This window comes from Molothrus aeneus, chromosome 1 (assembly GCF_037042795.1).
Source record: "Molothrus aeneus isolate 106 chromosome 1, BPBGC_Maene_1.0, whole genome shotgun sequence".
Lineage (NCBI taxonomy): Eukaryota > Metazoa > Chordata > Aves > Passeriformes > Icteridae > Molothrus > Molothrus aeneus.
In genome coordinates this window covers 48,123,945-48,143,511 of record NC_089646.1, presented here as the reverse complement: position 1 = coordinate 48,143,511, position 19,567 = coordinate 48,123,945, and the positions used below count along the sequence as shown (strand labels likewise).

At 37.9% G+C, this 19,567-nt stretch overlaps 1 protein-coding gene across 2 annotated transcripts in view; it reads left to right on the top strand.

Moving 5' to 3' along the window:
* ELMO1 (engulfment and cell motility 1) overlaps window positions 1–19,567 on the top strand; it is a 302,032-nt gene that overhangs the window by 120,221 nt on the left and 162,244 nt on the right. The gene's annotated exons all lie outside the window — the stretch shown is intronic.

Sequence of the window (19,567 nt, the reverse complement as noted above, 5' to 3'; positions counted from 1 at the left end):
TTACTCCCATTTGAGCTGTTCATTGGGAAGCCTACTGAAAACACTCTGGCAGTTGTCAAGGGTAACTGCAGCACCATTTACAATTTGATTATGATAGCCTTTCAAAAGGGGATGGGGAGCAATGTTTAGGAGGAAATGGGAACTGGGATTAAAGCAGTGAAGAAAATGTAGAAAACCATAGTGGGAGATAAGAAGCAGTATGTGAAAGGAAGCAGTGAAAGAAACACCATAGCAAGAGCCCTAATGGGAGGCAGGTTATTCTATTAGCAGTATGGTGAGGCAAAGTACAAATAATAAAAATGTCAACAACAGTGAACTGTGAGGAGAGTTATTCTACTTTTGTGCAGAAGCTTTACTTTGAGCTAAGAGTCCAGGTGACGCTGCAGGTGCAACTTTTTTTAACAGCTGAAGAGGAGTATTACCTTCCCCACAGGGCTGGGAAAGGGAGCAGGACCCCTTGTGAAACCTGGCTGCTCATCCTCAGCCTCATACATGGGCAGTGTTCTGACTCCCAGCTGCCTTCACCCCATCTGCTTCTTTTCAATAAAATGTCTTCAGTGCTTTCATCAGCTGCAGGTCGAGAGTTACATTAGCAAACTGATTATGAACTGAACAGTGTGAGGTTTGTCTCCCCTCTGCCTCAGCTGTGAGGCACAAGAAACCTGCCAAACAGGAGTCTGACTTGGAATGCTGTCATCATTCCACTGGTGCTGATGGTCAGGAAGCCAATTTCTTGAGCTGATTAAATATTCATTTCAAGGGAGAGAGTAAAACCATGTCTGGCTATTAAGTTGTTCCTGGACTGCTTGTTCTCCTTCTGTATGGGAAATGCAAGAATTCTGTTTATTTTTCTCAGCCACATCAAAAAGCCTTGCCCCACTACAAATGTAATGTGAAAAAGAGACGAAGTCGTTTCAGAAGCTTACAATGTAATTTGTAAAACTGCATAGTTAGAAACCTTCATTCAGCTAAAGCAACCACAGGACCTCACCAGATGGTTGTGATGACCAAGTAAAGAAATTTTCAGATGAGGCAGTTGTGAGATTTATTAAAATGCTGATGAATGCAACAAAAATGACCCAATTAGGAAATCTGGGATGCACTCCACCCTACTGAATTCTTTATTATTTTCTGAGTCAATTGCACATTAAATAGACTCAATACTCCCCTTTGTATTTGAGTAAGCTTAATTCCTATAATTGAGGTGGAAAATAGTTACAAGAAACCTCATAATCCTGTATATTTTCATCATACTTCTTTAAACAGCACTACTTCATTGAGATGTTGAAATGAATGTGTTTGTTTATAGGCAGCTGTGAACAAATGATAAGAAACTTAACATATTGGAAAAAACAACTCAAATAATCTCATCCTATAAGGGTTTTTCTCAAGTTTTCAGTGTGTAGAGCTTCTGAGGATTTTTGTTGTGTTTGTTTTGTTTTGATTTTCTTCAATTAAATATAAATGGTTTGTATAAATGAAAAAAGCCAACATGGAAAGTGAGTTATTTCATAATTTTGCTGTGCTATACTGGAATTTGCTAGGGTAGCAAAATTAAATGTGGATTAATGAAGGAAATAGGAAATCAGTAAGGAACTGTCTGATAGAAGGTGACAATTTAAAGGGAAGTTGAGAATGGTGGGATGTTCTTTAAAAGTCAGGCACGGACTTGACTTTTGGGATATTTGTGGTGGTGGCCTAAGAAAGTTAACATATGCTGAAGAAATCTGATGAAACAAATATGTGAAGCAGTGATGGAAGAATCACCATGTCATTCACAAATTACAGAATTTGGATTACAGAAACAGAAATAATGTTATTTTACGCAGTCATACAAAGAGCAATGGTGTTCATTTAGGACCCCTGGCAAGACTTTCATCTGCAGGCAAGTATCTTGTCTGTGGGAAAAGATAAGAGAGACTGTGTAATGTAGACACAAAAAAAGTTGAATGTTTAGCTAGGATCTCTCTGGAAAGATATTTTCAGAACATATGAACTGTTGAGGCCATTTTTTGCATTTTTTAGACATTATATAGAACATTATATTATTTCAGTAAACTCTGCAGTGGCTTGCGGACTGACTGAATGCAGGTTGTGTGCAGAGGGTGAAGCTCCTGCAGTGATGAGGAAGATGTCTTAGAAGAGTTGACTTAAAAAGATTGCCTTTTTAGCCAATCAGCCTAAATGCTGTGGAAATCTCAAGTGTGTGTGCCAATGCTGAGAGGGAGGAGGCCATGTGTAAGGTAAAAGGCAGTGATGGCAATTCCTTTTTAGTAGAGATTTTTAATTGCAATGGTGGAGACAAAATTTGCCACAACTTTAAAGACGGAGGTCAGTTCATTATGAAAATAATGAATGTATTTTCCTTATTATCAATATTATGTTACATTTTATGTATTTCACAATGGTGGGTCCAGGAAACAAAGCGTGTGAGGACTGTGTGAAAGAAAAAAACCACCAGCAACCAAGGTTGCTTAGAGCAAAGTAAGTAAGACATGAATAATTAGATGGATGACTTAAATGGCCACATAGTTGATTTGTTAGACATTGCAAAAACTTTCTAATATAAGGAGAAGCAGCACCAGCAGTGCTAATTTGGAGGGTTTGTCCAAAAAGTTTTGGAAAAAGCTTCAAAAACATTTGAGAGTTAGCCTTAGGCAAAATATAGGCCTGAGGAGCTTCTAAGATTTCTTTCAGACTTGTATTTTTTCTTTTCTTTATGTCTCAGATGAGCAGCTACTCAATTTTATCTTAAGCTACTTATCTTTAATCTACTTTATCTTAAGTCTTTTATCTTTATCTTTTTCAAAAATTCCTTGTTGTACAGCACAGTATCCAAGTAGCACTTTGAAGATAAGAACTGAGAGTTTTCTCATAGGTTCTTCTGTGGTGCTTCTCATTGTCTCAGAATAGCTTATTAGCTGACTGTCCACAGTAACCTCCTTGACATCCTGATATATTTTCCAGATGGAGTCCCTTGACTCTGCAGAAAGGAGGTTATTGGGAAAATAATTTGGAATAATGTAATTAATACCTTGTAATCATTACCTGCAAGAGGCACAAACTCAAATGACTCCAGCCTTTAATTACTGTCCTCTTCAACCTACCTAGTAGAGCTCTGGTGTGTGTGATTTCCTTGTGCTCACTTGGGAGCTTCTTTTCCCCCTCTGACATTTTCATGGCATTCTGTGTCCCTGCCTCTATGCTGTGCCCCAGGATTTGAGAGTGAAGGATTAAGTTTAAGCTTTGGGAAAACATGGGGGAAAGGTGTTGTTTTAGTGTTTGTTTTCACTTTTCAAATCTGTTTTAATTGGCAGCAAATTGAATTGACTTTACAGAAGTCAATTCTGTTTTGCCCGTGATGGAAAAGTCTCCATCCTTATCTCGCCCAGTGAGCTTTTCCATCCTTTTCCCACCCTTGCTCTGTTGAAGAGGGGAGTAGGCGAGCAGTTGGGTGTGTGCATGGCTGCTGCCAAGGCTGACACACCACACCTCCTTTCTGTGTTTTGCTAACTCTGTCTTTAGGCTGTTTCTGGGTTTATTCACTGAGTTTTGGTAGTTTGGAGGTTCCCTGTGCTGTACTATCATGCCTTGCTTTCCAACTTCTTAGCTTCTCTGGCCTTTCTCTTTCAATTTCTTTCCCTAGTCTTTGGTTTTGAGTTCCCAGTCCCCTTGGGCTCTTTGTTCCATTTTGATATCCAGCTGGATCTATCTCCTTCCAGCATGTCTGATCACTCATTGTCATTCATTCATTCATTCATTCATTCATTCATTCATTCATTCATTCATTCATTCATTCATTCATTCATTCATTCATTCATTCATTCTCCCTGAATTTCCTTTTTTACATCCTCACTCCCTCCTTGTGAGATGGCTCTCCTCTGGATTTTCCCTAGTGTCCCTCTCTCCACCTCCTCCTCTCACCCTGTTTGCTCCTCCATCAGTATGAAGCCTGCTCAGCCATTTCTAACTTTTGCACTGAAAGTTGTCAGGACTTTCTAAAGACAGACACAAATTGCATTTTTCCTGTGTTTTATTTTCAGAAATGGATGGACTAGGTTTAAGCACATGGACCAAATATTCATCTTTGTCTCAGTGTGAAAATTTCACTTGACTAATAAATGCTGTCCAAGACATTAAAAACTAGGAACAGTACCTAGAAATAGGAAGTGTTGGCCATTGCAATAATAGTCAGCACAATGAGCCCCACCTCTTACCACCTCTTAACTGATCTATAGGCAAAATGTTTTTCTTCTTTATTTTTTTTTGTTGCCATTAGGTGTGGGGTTCTGACTTGAATAGTTCAACCACAGTTTGATTATTTTTTTTCTAAAGATAGGGTGCTACCTTTTGCTTGTCATTCTAGGCTGTGAAATAGTTGCAACCTAGTTTTGAACAATTTAGCTTCAACTGTTGATATACTGAAGCCTACTATTCATGATAAATTATTTGACTGAAGATTTGAGTCTCAGGTTTACTGGTGATGATGTGTGCATATTCAAAAACTGTTCAGATTTGCAGTGATAGAAAGTGAGTAGATAAAGAATTAGGTTGTTGTGTGATGGTCTAAAGTTGACTACCACTCATCCACAGTTGAGTTGGGCTCTAAAAGGTTAACACAGGGCAACACTGGGATGGAGTTGGGATGGCAAACCCTGCAGGAGTATGACTAGTCCTTAAATTCTATGGAGTTACAAATGACAGCTGGATCTCTGAAGCCCCCTTGTTCCAGCTGGTCATCTGGATTAATGGTACCAGTTTGCCTGGCTAGGGAGGATAAAATTTTCCTAGGAGAGTGGGTGAGAGGGAGATGGACAGAAGCAAACACCATGTGATGCATTTACTTAGCTATTCTTGTTGAAGAGCCAAAGATGGTCATCCTTTTTCTTCCTAAAAAAAAGAAGGCCTGAATATTTGAAGTCTTACAATGTTATGAGTTATAGGAACATGAAAGCCCTGAACAGAAAGCTGAGATTTTGTGATTTGAGACTGAAATCTGGAACTGGTCTAAAATGCTGAAAAACTCATCACAAAGACTGTGAGCTGCTGTCTGCAGCTATTTAGTTCTCATCTCCCTGTTATTTCTTTTGGTAGATGATGCTCTGCAGTGATTGTAGGTTTTTATCCTTTGGGAAAGCTTTTCGACTATAATAAAAGCAACAAATCCTTACATTTAGATTTTCCTGTTGGCTTTGACAGTGGCAGAGGAACATTTTTAGAACAATGCTGCATATGTGTCAAACTAGATCTGATCCTTTTAAAATTTAGACCTGATCCTTTTTAAATTTTAGATTGATAAGATTTAATCACTGGCTTAATGGCAGAGCAGCATAGATGACAGATTGTCTGTACTACTGAAAGCTATTAGTAGTTTTCCATCCACCTCCACTCTTCCTACTCCTACAACCCTCTTTTTCTCTATCTACTATTTCAAAACTTGTGAAATCACTCGTTGCTGTGGAAAAAACCCAACTCTGAACAGATTTTGTTTTGCTGAGCTTTTGTTTTGTCAGACCTTCAGGTCAGTTGCCATATTTCTTTATGTAAATATGGCTCCTTCTAAAGTAAAACCTTTGTCATTTAGTAGTGGCAGCTAATAATTAAGCACCTTTCAGCACAGCAAAATCCATGTATTACAGCATGGATGAACCTCTGCCAGAAAGGTGATTCTTCTTCTCCTCTCCTTTCATTGTAATACATAGTTTTCATAAGATTTGAGTATCCTTTTATTTAGCAGAGTTAAATTTGCAGATGGTATGTCCAGGTAAAAAACCCCCATGTTCTGCCCTTTGGCACTGAAATTCCCCTAATGTTGGACCAGTGGGATAAGACAGGACTGTACATAGGATTTCTTCTCTCATTTTTACCTTTACGGCCACCAGAGGTTGCTCTTCTCCGCTCTTTGCGAGCCTCATTCTCCTGTCATTTCGTTTTGAAGCTAAAATCTTTTGGTAGCTATCTTATAAATAAGCCATTACTGATTTATTCTTCCAGGTCAGTTTTGGAAGATGAAAACTAATCATGCATATTTATTTCTTGGTGTTAAGGAAGAGTGTAGTTGTAATAGTGATTGTCACTGTCAGTATTTGATGTTCTTTTAAGTAAAGAGGCAAAGTTGAAGTTTCATATGACTGTATTTACATTCATAAATACTTATTTGGAAGTGCTTGAGACAAAACACATCTTGAGGATGAGTTCTGTAATTTTTATTTTCACAGAGTAACATTTACCTGTGTAATCCTCTTGCTGTGTACAGGAGTATCACAAGAACATGATGTAATCATTGGGAATAACAGCCCAGGACCTCAAATAATACTAACCTTAAAACAGTGAAAACATCTAAGCTGATGTGAATGTTTGAAATGCTTGTGAATTTTATTAACATTGTGTGCACCATCTTGCTTTGTGCCCTAGCACTCCTGCACTTCTTCTAAGCCTTTTCACTCACAAATTCCTGACTTTGACACTCACCTCTCACTATTCTCTGTACCCATCCACTTACCCTCTCTTTCCACTCCACTCCTGGCTTGCTTTTTTTTCTCTAAGCCTGGAAGGTGTGGCCAGGGAATGCTCAGGAGAGGCAACATCTTCAGAAAAAGTCTTCCAAAGAGATTTGTTAAATTCAGTTAATCCTAAGCATTTATAATACAGCCAAATACAGCCCATGTTCAAAAGGAATTTCAAGAGCAGTTTTCCTTGCATAGAATGAGTGGGCTTGGATTTTGACAAACAATTACATAAAAATTGATTTAGTTAGAACAATGCAGTGATTAATAAAACATTCCTAAAAATGGTCAAATAATTGCTAAAACTTGCTAAGGCTTTTGCACAGAAAGAAAATGCTAGGTATTCTGTTCTGACACTTAAAATAATTTTAAAGTATCTGAAATTCAAGTTTAAAAATGGAAAGTGATAGACAAGTTGTGCAGGTGGCACAATCAGATTTACCAGTAATTTAGATATTTTTCTCAAGTTTTGCCTTTGCTTTTGACATCTTGCTTTCCTGATGTTTCTGTGAACATTGCTGCTTGATAGATCTCAGGCAGAGCAACACAAGAAAGGTGCTGAAGGCTGTGTGAGAAAGGTGAACAAAATACATGAAGTACAAAAAAAGAAAAAAATGGAAGAGTAAGGATATATAAATGAAGTGATGATGACAGTAAAGATGTAACTAATGATTTTATTAGTCTATACTGACATTTGGAGGATTTGCAATCTGCTAGCCAGCTGTTAATTCTACAGTTAATTTTTCTGAATCTATATGGAGATAATTCAGTCTGAAAATTGACTTTTTAGTTTATTTTTTATAAATAAACTTGAAAACCAAAACCAAATCCACAAAGGCTCCATTTCACTAGTTGAAGTCTTCACTTTGCTTGTTGAAAAACAAAGGATTGTTTTAATTTATTAGATGAATCTTTTAGATTATTTTACAATATGGAGCTCAATGTAGAAAGCCCACAGAATGTTTTCTAACAGAGTACTTAGATCTTCTCTTTACAGTAATACTGAATGTCTGTCAGGATTGCTTTTCTTTATAATTCACCTACAGATAGAAATACTTGGTTTCCCTGCTGTATATGTCTTGATATTATTTGGAGTACATTGGAATCTCATTTTAAAGAAAGCTGATAACTGAGGTGTAATATTTGACAGCAGAGGGCACCAGTATCACACCAGATGTCAGTTGCTCACCAAAGTTTTTCAACACCTCACTTTCATGGACACAATTTTTTCAGCCTTAGAAACAGTAGAAATAACTGCTCTGGCTGTAAATTCCCATTTCTCAGTTGAATGCCAGCAGATTTTTGATGCTTAGGCTAAATGAGACCTCTGTGGGTTACTTAATTTGCCTTGCATGTTATGATTTGCTATACAGTGCACTGTAAATGTTCTCCTTTTTGGCACTTACTGGTGAGATATTTTATCCTCCCCAAAATAACAGTTTGTTCCTGTGTTCTGAGTGTTTTTCAGCCTTGTGTAGGTTCTGTGGCAGGGACACTTTCTTGCAGCCTGGGACTTTTAGTTTTGGTAGGGGTTTTTTGGTTTTGTTTTGTTTGTTTGTTGATGCTTTATGTTTGTTTGTTTTTTAATCTGCCAGGAGTTTCTACAAATCTCTAAAATACAGGATGTTGTAAGTGTAGTTATAGATCTAATCAGAAAAACTTACATTTGATTCCAACTCAGGCTACATTCTGCAAATGTGAGAATTGGCATCAAAGCATCAATCTCTTTTCAAACCTGAGAGGCAGAAATCCAGAAATCCCTCAATTATATTTTCATGTTTGGGGCTGTTAGGAACTCATCGGTGTGTGACCTGTTGTGATCTTTCCCATAAGCAGACTTTCATAGTTCTAAGCTACTGTTTGCCATAAGCAAAGCATTTAATGGCTCCCTGCTATGGCATGTGTTTGGTGCTAGGCTGTGGAAAAGCAGGGCTGTGCTGAAAAGAGGATTCCTGCAGGTAGAATGGAGCACTGCCTTGAGGTTTGCAACTCGGCAAAGGTGCGCTCCTCACACTGACACTTTGCTGTGCTGAGATGTTCAAGTCAGTGTGTGGTGGTGGGAGACATCTCCTCTGGTATAACTTGGAGCAGGGTAGGTCCCAGAGTTAGTGGTTGAACCACAAATCTCTTTGTTGAGCCCCTGGACCGCTCTGAGCAGTGCCAGGATGTGTGGGCAGATGCCTGCTAGGCACAAGCAGAGGGGCAGCTTGGTTGCCTGTAGCAGCACGGGGTTTAGATGGTGGATGCTGCTACCTATTTCCCAATAAGCATCTCCTGTGGAAAAGCCACTTGGGTCCACGTATTCAAGCAAAGCAGTCAAGCCCTCACACCACACTTGCCATGGCTAGCTCAGTAAAGAGAGGCAGAAGGACCTTTTGTATGATAAATTCCAGTGAAGGTTTATTCCAGCATGCCAAAGGGAAATCAAGAACAAAACCTCAAACCACACGCTGTGCACAGGGTTAAGTAGGGGTCAGTGGCCAGTGGTCTGAGGGCACAAGGGCAGGGCAAAGGGCATTGGCCCACTGGGAAGATAGGGCCAGCCACCAGGGATACCACAACCAATGAGGAAACAGGGAAAGGAGAATTTGGGACATATGGGGAAAGGAACTGGGGTGGATGCAAGGCTCCATGGGGGAAGTCTTCTCTTTCAGCCTAGGTGGAGACTTTGTGGTATATTCTTCCAAGGCAAGCCCCTGGGGATTTCCTTGAAGGATTCAAAGGATTCCACAGTTGCCCCACGTGTGAGTGAGGATGCGACCCCTGCCAAGAGAGAGGGGTGATCTCCTCTGGCCACAGGGGCAGATGCTGTTGGAGGACATCACATCTTCTCAACCAAGTGTGATTGCAGTGTGGAATAAATATGCAAGAATGACAAAAAACCCTGAGAATTATCTGTAAATCCCAAAGACAGTGCAATTTTTCTTCATTGTCAGACTGCTGTCTGTGGATCCTAGTGCTAACAGAAGACTGCAAGAGAATTACTGCTGTTTGGAGACATGAGGTTTTAAATGACTTGGAGACAATTTGAAGAACTTTTTCTTATTAAGAAAAATGGGTTATGTTGTAACCAGGAAAGGCAGACCTGATGACATCTGTTCAGTAGAGAATTACTGATTTTGTATAAACTTGGTGCTGTTCATCTGAGCTGATACAGGATGAGATCCCTGGGTCAGATGCATCTTTATAGTGACCAGTAAGAGACACCACAAAATCCATCTGTTAAAGCTGCCATTGTTGTTTACCATGCAGCTGCATGTGATTTCCCAGGACTACTTGTCTGGAGCTATGGGTATCTAGCAACTTGAACCTTGGTAAAATTAATAAACCAGCCTTTTACCATGTGCAGCTGAATTCCTCTTAGCTTTAGTCATTCCAAAAGAGAACAGATTTAAAAGAAAGGGGAAAAAATCTTGATGGGCCACTGAGCTTCTTTGACTTTTCAGTATCACTTCAACAATGAAGTTAAGACTAACCAGAATGAAATATCTATGATTGTGTGTCTATGTGACTCTGTATAAATAGTTTCTTTTGTGGTTTTATTTTTTAATTCACAATTTTGTGCTTATTATAAGTATTAGTTGAAGGAATTATCCTTTAAATCAGTTGCTTAATTAAGATAGCTGCTTCGAGAAGGGAGAATAAAAGGTTGGTATTTTAGTATTTATACCTTTTCCAGTATTTTCAATTGCAAACTTGTAAAATAAAAGTATTATAAATCTTTGTGATTTGAAAGAGCATGCTTCTCTTGCAGAAAATCCACTAACAAATGTAAATGTGCTAATTTAAAGTTAGTCACAATGGAGTACTACATTTCTGGGGTTTTTTTCTTTTTTTCTCTTATATGTATATACTATCTATGGTTTCACTGAATACTTTTCTTTGCCATGTACATCCCAGTTGTGAACTCGTGGGGGCAGGCAAGCTCCATGGATTTGAATGTAGTTGGGCTGAATAGTTTATTTCTTAACAGAAGAATTATTTTCTGACTCCTTCAGTGGGAGATGGATGGACCTTGCATGTCTTTCTCTGAATATTATGTACCACATGTCTCAGAATTTGCACACAAAAAAACCCACAGAGAACCATCCCCCACAAAACCGGTCAGATATAACGGCATCTCAATTCTTTTGTTGTGTTGACTTCATCTGTTTCACAAGACTTGGCTTGGACAGATGATTCTAGACAAACCCTTGCTTGGTATTAAATGATGATAGTTTTGTAAAACTGTGTAAATTCAATTTAATGTTAATTACAGCAAATATTTTACTTAAGTTTATGAAAATTTTCAATGTATTATTGCATGCAAACAGATATGTGTGTTACTTACATGTGCATTTTGCTTTTTTCCTCCTTGTCTCATTCCTCATGGGGTTTTTTTGCATATGGTAATATTTAAATGATGGTAAATAGCATAGCGCACAAAATATTTTGATTTTCTTCAGTTACAAAGAGTTACAAACATTCTTTTGCAATATGAGATTTCATTAACTGAGGCCTGAGAATAAATTCAAAGACAAGGGGAGAAAGGCACCTTATTTTTAAATAACCCATTTATTTCCCCAAATTAAAAACACCTTCATATCTGAATTCTGAATATTTTGGTAGTTAAATAAATGTATTCCACGTGTTACACAGCCCCCACATAAAATTGTAGAATAGTAGACATATGTCTTCTTTTAAAAATTCTTTATATTTTTGAAAAAATCTCCCTATATTTTGGCGCAGCTGCATCCTCTTTGTGACATTTGTCTGGAGGAGAATGAAGGCAGAGCAGAACAGTACCCAGACATGCAACACATATCAGCATTTTGCAGAGCCCAACTCTAGTCAGAAGAGCTTCACATTCCTGGAGAGGGAGGCAAAGAAAAATGGAACTGAAGTTCAAGGGAAGTGAAATTCTCTAGTGAATGGATCCAGTGGGTTTTAATCTTTGTGATTTGTTTGGGGGATTTTTTTGGTTGTATATTTTTTTTATTACCTTGCTATTGAGTGTCACCATCATATTTTCTGAAAAATCCATTCACCAGGATTTCTTCTCCTGGGAAGCTGAGAAGCCTCAGAGAAAAGTGAAAACAATAATTATGTGATTGCTTCTCCCGTCTTTTGCTACTTTGGAATGTGGTTGGAGATTGTTTATCCAACATGAGCATTGTTTTTACTTAATGACCAATCTCAGTCCAACTGTGTCAGGACTCTGGAGAGTCACGGGTTTTTCATTAGTATCTTGTTAAGCCTTCTGTAAGTATCCATTCTCTATTCTTTAGTATAGTTTTAGTATAGTATTCTTTAATATATAATATAATATCATAAAATAAATTAGCCTTCTATGAACATGGAGTCAGAGTCATCATTCCTCCCCACGACGGGGGACTCTGAAAATAGCACAATTGAGGACAGCTGAGGGTATCCTACAGGATGGGCCTAGGTTATTGCTGATTTAAGGCAGAATATGGACTCAAAGGTTTTAGGAGGGATTGGTCTTGTATTCCAAACCGGTTCCTGACATCTGCAGAGCCGGGCTGCTTTCCTCCAGCAGGGGAAAGATTTGACTGTAGAGCTGGTAATTTTGTACTTGGGAATGTCCATCCAAAGGTAGCTAAAATATCACATATGTTGACAGCTCCTTTGCTGTAGATTAGTTTTCATCTTATCCTCTGCAATTATTAGAAGCTTGACCTGGTCACAGGTAATAGACATGTCAGTGGGTGAACCACAGAGCTCCTAAATGGTAGCTGGCTTTTTCACCCAGCTCTGCAGGTCCGTATGCCTGGCTGCAAATGCCATTCCAGTTCTGTTTTCCAGAGCTCTGGGATAGAATTTTCCATTTTAAATTTGGACAGCTGTTGTATGTTGCTGCCAAGCAGCCAGTAGATTCACAGGGATGATTCATTTTGAACTGGGGTTTTCTCAGACATAGGGCTGACTTCTCTACACTGTATTTGAACTCAACACAGCCTGGGCCTTTCCTTTTGCACATGACAGAGGTTTAAGCCAGCTTGCTTGAAAAGGAAAATCACAAAACTTTTCTACATAAATATCTAAAGGGGAGAGCAGGATCTATCCCAGCTTACCTTGTGATGCTTGGCATTGAGTTCAGGTTCCTTTCCAAGCTCACTGTTCTCAAAGCAGCATGGATTGTAGAGATGCAGGCATGTCCCCAGCCACCACTACCATTGGTGGTCATGAAATTCCAAGACTATAATTCACTGCACGAATGGAGTGGCAATCTTCTTGTTCTGTGGTTGTGCCTACCATAGTACACAAGCATCATATCCTTTACTGGAGATGATAGTTGCTGCAGCAGGAAGGAATTCAGAATTTTACTCTTCAGAATTTTACTCGTCAGTGATGACATAGGAGAGAGGCCACTGCAGCAATAAACCGGCTGCTTCATGTGTGGCCTCCCTGTAGATGCACATCCTCAGGAAATAATCTTCTATTTTTATTTGACTGACTTTGATTTTACTTTATTGCTTATAATTTAAGTATTTTTTCTTTAAAAGGGAATATAACTGAAAGTTGTTTTGCACCTTAAATTTCAGAAGCAACTGTTATGTCAAAAAGTTTAGATAAAACTGCCCAGAGTGTAACTAAAACAATCAAATATATGCTCTCATGGTAGTCTAAGGCTTAGAAAATTCCAATCCAAGCAGCCCAAGATTTGGCACAATTTGGTTTTGAACTTTTCATTTTACTTAATAAAAAGGTATAGAGATTCTTATTTTTTCCTTATTGATAGGCAATGTAACTCATTTGTTTGGAGCTTATGCTAAAATATATATGTACACTCATTAACTATTTTGCATCTTTTCCTTAAGTTTTCTAAAAAATGTTTGTTAAAGAGCTCTGAATTTCTCCTGAATTATGGAGCCATTATGCTTAAATAATGAGTGGAAGTCAGAAGTCTACCTTACCTAAGAGGCATTAAATTTTCCCAAACTCAAAAAAAGCTTTTCATGACAAAATTTGACTTAGGAACACTAAGTCTAACTAATTGACACATATAATAGGAGTCACAGAGATAAAAGTGCTGAGGTAGATTTTGGGTCTTGTGGGTATGACTTCTGTCTAGTCGCAAACATTTAATCCGTGTACATTTGCAGTATTCAAGCGTAGATGGTTTAATTTCTTTGGCTTGCTGTTCCGGCTAGCACTGTTCACACTTTTTTCTCACGTAACTGTCTTCTTGTTAGCTTGATATTTCTCCTGCAGGGCAAGGATGAGAATTCTTGCCTTAGTTTCTATCTGTATAGAGAGGGAAAACTGCTTTAATGACATTGGTAACATTAAAGCAATCATCTCCCAACACATTCCAAAGTCATAAAAAAAGCCCATATTTATAACAGTAGTTCTTTTGAGGTTGGGGGTACTGTGTGCCAGCTCTTCCCAGTGTACTTCATGAGTGTTGTGGTTCAAACAGTACAAAAGTGGCTTGCTGGCCAGGACGTGGGAAATATATTCCATTGTGATTTTGTAAGAGCTAGAGCTTTCTGAGAAGCTGTAGCTCTTGGTTGCTCTCCAGCAGTCCTGGCTGAAGGGACACCTGCTTCACACTCTTGCAGCTGAGCCTCTAGAAGGTCTCATGGGAAGGGTCCCTAATTCCCTGCAGTGAAAGCCATCTGGATCAGCTTACATCTCATCCAGCAGCCGTTTAATCTAAAGTGGATTGACTTTGCCCAAAAAGTCAGGGTAGACAGGAAACCTGGCAGGGTCTGGCTGTAAAATGATCTTGTAATCTCAGTAAATAAACTAGTATGGCTTTTAGTTTTTTGACCCAGTCCCAACTATATCTGCAACTGGATGTTTGACTGCTTCTTCCATTTTTCTGTAAACTTAGTGGATATGGTGAGATATCTGAAAGTAATTTTCCATGCTGAAAAAATTTAATTGAAATGACCACAACCCATTGATTCATTCTATATATCCCTGAAAGAGTATATGACGTGTTACTACTTAATAACTACATTTGCCCGGTAAACATTACTTCAGTCATAAGAAGTCAATAATCTGTGAAGTGCTAAAAATGCATCTAACTTTAAAATCTGCCCTTAGTAACTGAAATAAAACCTGAAAGGTGGCTCACAGTTTTTATGCATTGGACAAAATGTGATCATCTGAGCTAAAGCAGTCATTTTGGAATCTTCTAGGCTTTCAAATTATTGGCAGACTGTAGGGTTTAAGATTTTGGAATCAGAACCATTAGCTCCACATAATATAGGCATGTGTAAAATACAAAGAAATATGCAAAAGCTTTTTGTCTTGCTTTATAATGTGTAATTTATTCATGATTGAAAATATGTAGTGCTTTTGACATGCCTGTTATGGTCTATTTAGTGATTTTTAGGTGATTTAATTGCACCTCCTTAACATTCAGATTTTTACAAGTTTTATCACTAAAGCATCTTTACATACCTGGGACAGATTTCTGGTGGTGACAGACATTGAACTCTATTGTTCTTTACATTAGTTTACATATTAGCTCAATGAGTTAAGGATATACAGTAGTCAAATTACTGCTTTTTTATCTTTTGTTGGGCAAATGATGTGCAGATTGTACTTAAAATTTCTTTGCTGTTGAAAGGGTTGGATTTGAGGTGAGGTCAAACTTGATCCAGGAGGTCTGTTGATTAACACATTACCTAGATAGGAACATGTTTCATTCTTGGAGGATAATATTTGTAGTCTACTAATATGTATCCCAAAGCTGTCACACCAATAACAACAAAAAAAAGAAAAACAAACCTCAAAATTTCTACCTGCTAGTAGAAATGGACTACTATTTGCCAAAACACAAAGCTAAAAAGACCTAGAAATGAGTTTAAGGAAAAATCACCATCACTGTATGCAGATATAATTTTTAATTTTCCGTGAATATTATATCCAGTAGAAATATATTGGAGTTCTTTTTATGTGGTGGAATAATGGGAATCTGATTTAAATGACTTGCACTGAAAGTATCTTAAATTATTTTCTTCATATTCTTTCAAATATATAGCAGTTACTGAGCTTTGGATGCTCCTTAGTTGCATTAGAGTGTGGGGTTTTTTGTGGTTTTGTTTGTAGGTTTGTTTTTTTAAATTCAGGAATCCTCCTGATAATTTTCATTCTATCACTGAATTCTGTTGTAAATTAAAAAAAATAGGCTTTGGAAGAAAAAAAATCACATTTGCATATTTAAGTAGTTATCAAGAGAAAAACAAATCTACTAGTTCTTGCTTCCATTGATTACACAGAGGCTGAAAATTCCCAAGTCACTATTATATCTCATTAAGTGTGATGATGGCAGTGGTGTGCAACATCATCATCTCTTTGAATACAGTGCTGTTAAATAAAAAGACAAAAATATTTCCTCATTAAGAATTTTAGCTGACTACCTCTTCACAAATGTTGGTTTAATGCAGTATTTTTCCTTATTTGTAATTCTTGTGTAAATGAACAGATGGGAACATTTTGCCTGTAAAACTTAAAGTTTATTTTGGGAAGGGGTAAATGGTGAGTCTCTGTGCTCGTTGATACTTTTAGCATAAGTTTCTCAATTCATAATTCACCTTAAATCTCACTTTAAAAGTTCCCACTCTTCTTGTCCTGAGTTCCGAGGAACAAACATCCACGTATTTACTACTATGATTTCCCAGTTTGATCTGGGGAAGGTTTTGCAGAGGTGCTGTAGAATCAGGTTGGTAATTGCTTTCCTTCCCAGCCCACAGAACAGTGAGTTAGATTTAAAAGGATGAAGAAAATGAGTAAGCGAGTAATTGAAGATGGAAGAGGGAAATTGCTGTCCCCGGTGTTACCTTGGTAGACAGATTGTTCCTTTTTCTGTTAAAAAAAAAGAAATATGACCAGTTTGAGAGGGTTCATTTTAGAAAGACACCATTAAAATTGGATTCTTGCGACATTTGGAGGTTGTTCTATCATCTGTTCTTTTACAGTCCTGACTCTTCCCTGAAAACTTCTGATGTATTTCTGTTATGCCCCTTACGGAAGTGAGGCATGCAGAATAGGGATTCACCTGAGCTGCTTTGGGATTGGGAAAACTATTATTGGGTCTAGCACCTACTCCATACTGCTTTCAGGACAGACTAGCATGATTTGGCAACTGATTTACATGGCTGCTGTGCACAGCACCGGTGCAAAATCTGTGATAAGCTATCAATACCTGTCAAGACAGAAATAAATTTGTATGTTAATCACCTAGAAATGCAGGGAAATAAATAGTTCCTGTGCTTCAGCGTGTTCATGTGGAAAATACTGTTGTTAGGAATAATATAAGGAGTAAATGTTCCTTATTCCATTAGCAGTTACAGACAGTACACCCTTGCTGTGAACAGGCACCTCGGTGTGAGGACTGTACCTAGCAGTGAAATCCATACATCCCTCAGAGACTGCTGCCAGGAGTAAGACAGTGAAGCCATTCAGGGTACAGAAGAAAGCTTTACACAGCTAGAACTGCATTAGAATGCTAGGTTGTCTGTAATTACTGCACTGGGATTTAGCCAGAAAAGCTATCATATTGTGAAACATGCCACGTGATATTTTTCTATTTCTTTTTTTAATAGCATAAGCAAATGTGATTTTGAGTTTTCATCTTATCAAAAGCAATGAACTTTTGTTCCCACAGTATCCTATTGAGTTGGCTAAGAAATTCTTGAATGTTCTTGTATGTTAACATGTGTGGCATAAGAGCATAAGCTGTTAAATACCACATAGATGCTGAAGCTGAAAAATGCAAAGATATTACTCAGCCTAGTGGAAAACAACCAAAAATTATCTGAAAAATTGGAAGTAACAAATCTGTTTCATTTGTATTTCTTACTCCTAGCTTTTCATAAAGCAAAAAATGCCATAGATTTTGTACTAAATGGATGGAATAAATATGCCTGAAGTGCTGTGTTCCATATATTTAATAAATTATATTGTAGGTGGGGTGTTTGCCTACTTCTGAATTATTCACTACAGCATTTTAAAAAATGTAGCTTTGTATCTCATTTCTAAACCCACTCTCAATAACTTAATATTTCAACCACAAATATTTATCATGTTAAGAAAAGGATGATTTTAGGGGGAAGGAGAAAGAAGGAAGGGAACAAAGTGTCTGACATTCCTTTTGAATTTCAAGAATAATTGAAGGTAATGTATTGTCTCACACATGCCAGAACTGTCTTGTGGATCCTCAGCTATTATCTGCTTTTGTATTTCTAGTTATTTAAATCAACAGAGCTGAAGATCAAGCCCTAGTTATACTGGGATCCCATGAGACAGAAACTTTTGAAAAACAGAAACAAACTGAAAATAGCTGGGTTTATAGGCTTGACTTGGAGATAAAATAAAAGTGATGGAGAGATGGCTTTTCTGATTGAACATAAAACTAGTAGTGATGGTAAGAGACAAAATGAGTCATCCTTACTAAATGTCATGAGATTCCTCATGTCCTTTCTGTTTGTTTGTTGATTTAGAATGGGATGAAGCAAAAAACTATTCAAGCAACTGTAGGTCAGGCTTTTTATTTGTGTCTTGCATTTATTTTACCATTGTAAATGCCAGTGAAATTAGTAGTAGTATTTTAATAGCTGGAGAAATGTAGCTGGGTCTTGACACCCTATGTGTTTGTCAGGTATTTATCCAAGTGTCCCCTACCTGTGCTATAGCATGGGAGACAAGAGTGCACGTTCAGCCCTGTGCTGTAGTTCTACTTCCATAAGTTTTTGTAAAACTGGTGCTGTAGGGTTCTCTGCTGACTGGTGTTCCCATGGTTCCCAGTAGCTTTCCCAAGGAAATGGACCTCATGGACCTCATGACACAGTAAAGTATCAAGAGGTGTTCCTAAGGACTTGTACTTTGTGGCCAAATTGGAGGTAGTTTCAAATGCAGAGAAGGATCTGTAAGATATTCATGCTTGTTTGAGGAGGCCATTTGTGTGTCTGTGAGACTCAGCCTCTCTTAAAATGCCCTTTTTGAAATGCTTGAAAATTGTAGGAGGGGAAGTTTTCTCTTCCCAGAAGCTGAAGTCTGTGGGGCTTATCATGTGTGTGAAGCAGTTTTGTACTGATTTTAAATGTTCTGAATGATAAATGCATCAATGTGGAAAATGAAAGGTTGAGTTGGGGAAATAGTCATGAAAGGCTATTGTCTGTCATTCAGATGAGCGGATGAAAGTGAAAAAAAAAATTTAAAGGGGAGTTTTTGAAACTTACAACTCAGTAAGACATTGTTTTCCCTTCCTAAACTACAACTACCCTTCTTAAATACTTATTACATAGATCTTTCTGTATAAAATCCAGGGTTCCAGGCATCCTCTTGATTCCCTAATTAGCCCGTGATTGTTTTGTTTGTACACCAACAGCCCTAATCTGGAAATGTACAACCAACAGGTTCTGCATGCCATCTTCAGAATAATATATTTGTCTACTTTTGAAGTTGCAGCAAGCACCTAACGTATAAATTTTGCTTTCTACTATTTTTAATCTTTTATGTGACTGTGAATTATTGACTGGCTAAAACCAACGTATAATACATCTGAAGCTAAAATGGGCAAAAAAGTAGAATCACTCACTTCTACCACCTTATGGCCTGACAGACTCAACAGAAGGAAAAGTAATAAAACCCATGCTTTTATCAGTGAAGGAGGTGGATCAAACCCTGAGCACACTGCAGAAACACAGTAATGGTAGAAACCTGTGCTGAGCTTTGCCAGATTTCTGGTAGTAAATGCACTTTTAAAGTCCCTGTCAGCTGGGTCTCACAGAATAGAAATGCCATTGCAAAGGAGCTAGGGGTATCTTTCTGTGTCAGAATGATGAGTAGAGAAGGAGAGATTGCAAAGGTGATAAAAAGAGCTTTGCAGAAGGGGGGCATTTTTTGATGGAGACATATTCTTGGGACTTCTGAGCAGCTTCTTTGGTGTAGCCAGGCAAATTTTCACGTTTAAACCATGAACTAAATGGAGCTTATTCAAATGTACATTTCATTTCATCCAATCAAAAAATCAGCTGTTAGTAAATATTTTGGGCACCTGTAGTTTTTCATGTAGTGTGTGAAACTGAACATCTGCAATACGT